Consider the following 8,093-nt stretch of genomic DNA (forward strand, 5'->3'; position numbering starts at 1 on the left):
TCACAGCAGGATCCTCTATGACCCACCTCCCAGAATATTGGAAATAAAAGCAAAAATAAACAAATGGAACCTAATTAAAATACAGTGGATTTTTATACATTGATCTTGTGTTTACAGATATTTTCCAAGAATGCTAAAGAAGTATATATTCCATCACATTGACAATCTGCATGTGACTGAATATCTTAGATATCTAAGTTAAAGTTTTTCAACTGATCTTAAAAAAAAGAAATGACCCTCATTTTCTCAACTTTGTTTCTGCACCCTCTATTTTCCGGAACTCCAGTTCTATCCACCTTGATAAGATCCCACATGTCTCAAAGCTTCTGTTTGCGTGTTTCAGGCTTTTTTTTTCCCCTCTCAACTGGATAATTCAGTATGATAATTTCTATCTCAGTGGCTTCCTGTTCATTGATCTTTGATGCTGTTCTAAAGTTTAGTCTGCTAATTCCATCTAGAATAGAATTGTCTTTTATCAGCCAGTTGAGTTTGCTTATTGATAGGCTTATTTATTTTAGACTTTACCAGAGTTTGTCTGCAGTAGTTTTTATTCCAGGGCTGGCTGGTTACTACAACTGAAATGTGACCCTTGTTTCCCTACTTCATGCCAGTGTTTAACAAGGTCTCTCCATTATAGATTTATTGGCACTCGGAAATCTTTAAGCCCTTTGAGTTCTGGAAATTATTTAAATTTAGTTTCTTGATGATTGTTCCATGCCAATTTTCCTAGAACTAGCATGTTTCTAATACAGCCAAGTTGCATAGGCTCTGCTGGAACTAATGTTTGCCCAGCTTGGTATTCAGCAGAGACTAGAGATAACTGCAGTGTATATTGGTTGAGTTCCATTCCCTCTGTCCTTGTGCACCACAGTTTTCAGTTTTCCCGATGTCTGATCTCTGTGTATTCAAAGCAGCACCCTTCCTGTGACATCCTTGAGTACCACTCCCTGTGCTAGAGTCCAGGAAGTAGATTCAGATCAAAAGCCACGGTCATCAGAGGACTCACTCTGTCTGGTCCCTCCTCTCAGATCCACAGTTCTGTTCTACCTATTAGTGTTCAGTATATGAAAACAATTATTTAATATATTCCCTTGAATTTTCAACCCTTACTGTGATATAGAAATTCTGGTATCAGTTTCTCCATCTTTATATTTTGAAGGTAACAAGAACCAAAAGAATGGATAGATAATTCCAGAAAAAAATCTATTCCCCCCCCAAAAAAAAAAAAAAAAAAGTATGTGAAAATTCAAAAATAGACAGAGATAAAGTATGTGGGACTAATTTTTTTAAGGCTGGGCTTGACTTAATTTTTCAAACTTCCTCTTATACATTCACATTCCCTTCTTAGGAAGATTTTCCTTAATGGGACTGTGAGATGAGAAGTTCTCCAATACCCCTGAAGAGTAACAGAGTAAATGTAATCAGCAAGTACTGAGAACCATAAAGAGAATTCTCAAAGAGGGGAACAAAAGAGGACAGTCAATATAATACTACTAGCTCACAGTTAATTTCACATTTTTTAATATAGAAATAGAAAGTAGAATATTTATAATAAGGCCTAGGTAATGTTTCAGAGTATGGGGAAAAATAAACTTAAAAGTGTCTCTGATTTAGTAGATACAAATAAAATATATTTATACTGTCATTTAATTTTAAGTCAGATTTCTGAGTATAATCTTTATAGAGTTGTATGATTTGGTTCTTCCCTTCATATCTTAATATTGTAAGAAAAAAAAAGTGAAACGGTTAGTCCCTTGGTCATGTCCAACTCTTTGAGACCCATGGACTCCTCTGTCCATGGAATTCTCCAAGCAGGAATACCGGAGTATGTAGCCATTCCCTTCTCCAGGGTATCTTCCTGATTCAGAGATCGAACTTGGGTCTCCTGCATTGGCAGACAGATTCTTTACCACTGAGCCACCTAGGAAGCCCAATATTGTAAGAAAGGCTTCTATTTAACTTTTTCTCATATTGAGTTCAAATAAAAGTCAATGAAAGTGAAAGTCACTCAGTTGTGTCCAACTCTTTGTGATCCCCTGGACTATACAGCCCATGGAATTCTCCAGGCCAGAATACTGGAGTGAGTAGCCTTTCCCTTCTCCAGGGGATCTTCCCAACCCAGGGATCAAACCCAGGTCTCCCACAGTGCAGGTGGATTCTTTACCATCTGAACCAGTTAGAGGCATGGAATAATTCATGGAAGAATCCATATTTTCCCACAACATCCTCTCAGTGTATTCCTGCAAGTATTGTTTTATTTAATGTGTGCAGTAGTGCCTTTCACTTAAAAAAAATTTCCTAAGCACATGAAAAATAAAAGATATTAGCATTTAAAATATTTCAAGAGACAAAATGAAAATTGTATAAGTTTGAAACTCAGCAGATGGAGCTGGTTATGTGGGGCACATTTTCTGTACCACGTAGTACGTGATTGGGCTTCCTTGATAGCTCAGTTGGTAAAGAATCTGCCTGCAATGCAGGAGACCCTGGTTTGATTCCTGGATCAGGAAGATCCCCTGGAGAACGGATAGGCTATCCACTCCAGTATTCTTGGGCTTTCCTTGTGGTTCAGCTAGTAAAGAATCCGCCTGTGATGAGGGAGACCTGGGTTCGATCCCTGGGTTGGGAAGATCCCCTGGAGAAGGGAAAGGCTCCCCACTCCAGGAAGTGGGGAGTGGAGAATTCTGGCCTGGAGAATTCCATGGGCTGTATAGTCCACGGGTTAGCAAAGAATCAGACACAACTGAGCGACTTGCACTTTCATTTTCACTAGGTACGTGATTACCAGTAGCTGCAATCTTTGTTGCAATAGCAAGATGAAAAGAAAAAGCAAAGTTCTAAAGGCCTCTTACAGCTAAATATTCTCAGCTCTTCCAACCCTTTCCCTATCACAGTAGTTGGCTAATACTGCTGAAAATAAGAGATACCAAAGGCTGAAGAACATAGGGGAATAATTTCATGGAAGATATTTGTGATTATCACCCATTATCACCTCAAAAAAAGGCATAATTTATAAAGCACTCACTTTAAAAGCATGGAAAACATGCTTTTCTTACCTTCCAACAGTTTAGTGTGTGCCATGGAACTGACGAAGTACATGAACGAACAAAAGGCTGTTAAAAAATGAAATATAGAATCATAGAAAGGAAACTTCCAGAGAGGAAGACTGGCAGAGGAAAACACACTGACTGAGCTACTGAGTTTTTAAATATTGAAAGAAAAAGGAAGGCAGAGAAGATAAAGGCCTGATAACAAATAGGGAGGGACATAATCAACGAGCCTTTGATAATGGGTTATAGATGGCTGTTTCTTAAAGAGAAAAATGAAGAAAAGAAACGTGGGAAATTGGGAAATGACCATCTGGTTAAAGTAGTTATTGATGAAATGTGGGTAAGAGAATGCTGGGTCTCTGGGGACTGAATAACAGGCTCACCCAAATTTGGGAGGAGTGTCTAATGAGGCTCTATTAGGATGGATCATCATTCTGTTCTAATTCAACACCGTTCTTAGTGACACAGAAGAAGGAAATATTGCATGACTGAAGATTATACAGGAATTGAGTTTACAGTTGCTGGAAATATTGCAAAGAGAAAAGAACCAAAGAGCCAATGTGAATATAGATATATAAGCCAAAATAAAATTATCTCTGCCCAACCAATAAGGCAACCATGAATATTAATAGAGGAAAAAGAAAAGCAACTATAAACCCTAATTGATATTGGCATATAATCTGTTAACTAGTAATGTACACGTTTTCTTTATTCTTAGAATCTTAACATAGAGTAGATCCCTTATAGACACTACATGTGAATCAACTGATATCAGAATTATGATACCTCTACGGACTGACTCTCCAGACCAGAGAAACACAGTTTAAGTCCTCATTTCTACAGATTTATAGCATATACTTAGCTGTTATTAAAGTATCAAATTAATTAATCAAGGGAACGCTAGCTCTGTCTTCTAAAAGCTATGGTTTAGCAGCGTTAGTAGTGTGAGGAGGAAGGGAAATTGCCTAAAGAAAACTTTTCATATGACCCTCCAGAAATGGGGAAAATTAGAGAAAGTGATAGCAAGAAAGTTAACAGATGACAGTTTCACGAAAGGAAATGATAACCTATGCCAGATGATACAGAAAGGTCAAATGAAAGAGGAGAGAAATGTTGCTATTGAATTTGGCAATTAGGATGTCATCTATGAGGGCTGACAGGTAGTTTTTTGTGCAGTGGCCGGAGCACAGACTGGATAGCTGTGATGGATGACTGACTGGTTGTTAAGAAAATAGAAACTGCAGATATAAACCGTTTTCCCAAGAAGGTGAGTCCTGATGAGACAAAGTGAAATAGGATGGTCACAGGAAAGACACAAAGGATAAAAAAAAAAAAAAAAAATGATGTTTTAAGATGAGAGATCTTTGCTGAAAGTAAAGCATTAGTAGATGGATAAAAGACTTTATTATTGAACTCATACTGATTTTTTATGACTCAGTTCAAAAGACACCGCCCTTGTAAGCTTTCTGATTGCTCACTTGACCCCCTCTGGCTAACTTAGGTTATCTTTTTTGCTGTACTTTCTCTGCCATTGCACACTACCTTGTCCACACCTCAATGATAGCGCTCTTTGTAGTAGTCTAATATTTTTTTCTCTACTCTGCTAGATTGATTTTCTTTAGAGTAGCTATTATGACTGCATCCTCAGTTTCTACCAGTCAATGCTACGTCATTTTGATTAATAAATTTGCATTAATGAGTGAATCAACAAATGGCAGAGTTGATATCGTTTTCTAAACCATATAGAACTTTTAGCTAAAACTTAATCTCAAGACAAGAATATAGATTCTGGAGTAACCAATGACAAGAAACAGCTTAAAGAGGCATTGGAGCAGAAGATCAGAAAAATAAGACAGAAGACCTAACTTTGAGACTAGAGGGCCACAGTGATGAGTAATCTTAAACAAACCACCAAAAAAGTTAGTGTATGAAACACTGAAAATAAAGGATCTGGAAGACAGATGCTAGCTCACAAGGAGAACTTTTGAAATTCTGAGACTTCAATTCATTCTTACATTAAAACTCTCTTAAGTACGCCAGGGCATGTTTCATGGGCCAACAATTGATATAATTTCACTTTCAGTTTATAGAGCTAAAAGAAATTCACTTCTTTAATTATTGATATAAGTTGAAAGAGGAGTAGAGATGTATTGAGAACCTCTTTCCAGTGGTTTAAAAGGAGAGAGTTGTAATAAAAGTTCTACAGAGAACATAAATGGGATAAGCTTTTATTTGGGGGAAAAAAAAAAGTAATACTAGGAACAAAAAAAAAATCTCCAAAGTGGTTAAGATCAAGATTTTCATAATGGACTTTGTGAAAGATCTTATGACCTTTTTCATCCTATTTCATGTTAAATAGCTGGCGATGAGAATATGAAGATCTTTGCTAGCATCAGAATGCTTGACAGACTGTACAGTCATTAACATGACTTGCTTATGGCCCTGAAGTCATGTACAGTCTGGCTTCAAGCTTTTAGGCTTTCATCATCTTCATGGTACAGTAGAGATGATCTGAAAATTAATGGTGCCAAAGGACAGGTCAGCCATACCACCACTTGAGCTGATGATCAGACTCATCCACAGTTGAGGAATGTACAGAGTTCGCTCAGGAGAGAGTTTTCCTGACACTGAACTGTCAGCGAAAAAAAAAGGATGAGTCCATAACTCTTGTTGGTCACTATGGATAACACTAAAAATAATAAGACTGAAAAATTGTAGAATGTGATGTATATGAACAAAGACCTTGGAACTTTGACTTTTAGCTTCAAATGCCATTTGCAACAAACTAGGTGTCGTAGATCAGGCTGCTATAAGCAATTATAACAGACTGGGTGACTTATAAACAACAGAAAATTTCTCACACTGCTGGAGGCTTGAAATCTGAACTCAGAGTGCCAGCATGCTTTGTTTCTGAGATGGCCATCATCTGGGTTGCAGACTGCCCACTTGTCCTTATATCCTCCCATGGAGGAAGGGAGAGAGAGCTCTCTGGAGGCTGCTGTTTGTTTTGCTTTAAACTAGTTTATTATCATTTGCAACAAAAAAGGAATTTATACAATGGTTATTTTCTGTGCTCCCATGCTTGTTCTTCCCTCGGTCTGGAGTCCTTTTTATAAGGGCACTAATCCCATTCATGAGGACTTCTCCCTTGTGACCTAATCAACTCCCAAATTCTCCACCTCCCAGTACCATCACCTTGTGGGTAGGATTACAATATATGTATTTTGAAGAGAGACAGATGTTCATTGCATAACAGTAAATATCCTCTGTGTTCAACATTCAAATGAAAATTCCTTTAGCTAGAAGGTCATGAAGAATTTTTTTAAAAATTCATTTATTTAAATCATTATATCTCTTCAATTCTAGCATTTTCCTTTTAATCCTTTAATCCTAGCATTTGTCCTCTCTTGCTCACTCCCACCCCCACCTCATTGCCAGGCTTTGCTATGAGAAAAGGCAAATGCAGAGAAGCATGGAAGAGAGAAGAGGGGAGGTGTTGACAGGGCAAGGCGTGAACTAAAACCGCTGCCAAAAATGCTGAACCTGCCCCGAGTCTGAATGTGCAAAACCAAGTAACCGAGTGAAATAAAATACACTCAAGGGACGGTGTTAAAAAGTACATGTGGTTAGGGAACTCCCTAGCGGTCCAGTGGTTAGGACTCCAGACTTCTATTGTAGGGGCCACAAGTTCAATCCCTGGTTGGGGAACTGGACTGCACAAGCTATGTGGCCAACAAAGAAGGACTCATGGTTTGAAAGGGTGTCTTCAAAACACTTAGTTCTGGGAGAGAAAAAAAAGCAGGCAGGCAGGAAGAAGCCTCTTTTACTAAGATTGGGTAAAGAAAAGACAGGACCCCAAAAGGGCCACACACACACACACACACACACTCACAAAAAAGGAACCACAAAATCAGAGGGACTCACTCTCCCTCTCTCTGCCGCCCAAATAAAGAAAAATATGGTAAATTTTTTGCACTTTGCTATCCTGATCATAGGAAAACTTGCAAAATTCAAGTCAGCCCTGTAGATTACTTAATAGGACTGCATTATTATTAAATTTTCTGGTTTCAGTAAGTAATTGCACAGTAGGTACATAAGGTGTTAGCGTTAGGGGAAGCTGAATGAGTTATCCATGAAGATTGCACCTCTCCAGTAAGCCTCAATTATTTCAAAACAAAATGTCAAAATGAATGTTATGCACAAAGAAATTACTCATGTAATGACTTACATCCTAAAACTGTGAAAGCAGGCTAGCCCATGTGCTGTCTGGAGGGAAAAAAGGTGCGAATGGCCCGTCTCTTGCGAGATAGGTGCTGTCCCCTGCGCTTGCACCCGAAGGCTACCATGTGAGAGCTGAAGCGTGACTGTGGCGGGCAACGTAACTCATCTGAATTTTTGCCAGAGAAACAGCTTTTCTCACCATTCTGAAAGGTTGTTGCTGAACCACAAAAGACGCCAGGATTCTTGACTTCTGGAGGAGAAGAATTCAATCTGGGGCCAGAGACAAGGCTTGACCGCTCAGAGCTTTTGCGTAAAGTATAAAAGTATTATTAAAGTATAAGAGAGACAGAGAAAGCTTCTGACACAGGCATCAGAAGGGGGCAGAAAGAGTGCCCCCTCACTAGTGTTAGCAATGGAGTTACATACTTTTAATTAGTTATTACAGTGAATCAGAACAATGTCTGGAGGTTGTAAAGACCTTACTAGACCCACTCCCATAATTTGCATTTTAATATTACAGGGTTAGCCAGAAGGTTTTTTTCCAGAAACTGTCCTCAAGAATGATACATTATTGTTATATAATCCTAAGGAATGTAGAGAGGAAAAAGAAGTTTGTCCTTTCTTCCTCCTGGAGAATTCCAGACCCCTCTCTCCTCGGGGACCCCCGGACTTCTTATCAGTGTGCCTATGCATTGACTGTCTCACTTATTTGTACCTTGCTTTGTGTTCTGTAAGACTGTCCCAAGTCTGGTTCCTTCTTTACCTCTGCTCCAGCTTCTATTTAGATTCTCAGAAATACTGAGTGTCTCCTTTCCTACTGAC

Source organism: Muntiacus reevesi, chromosome 4, assembly GCF_963930625.1.
Source record: "Muntiacus reevesi chromosome 4, mMunRee1.1, whole genome shotgun sequence".
Classification (NCBI taxonomy): Eukaryota; Metazoa; Chordata; class Mammalia; order Artiodactyla; family Cervidae; genus Muntiacus; species Muntiacus reevesi.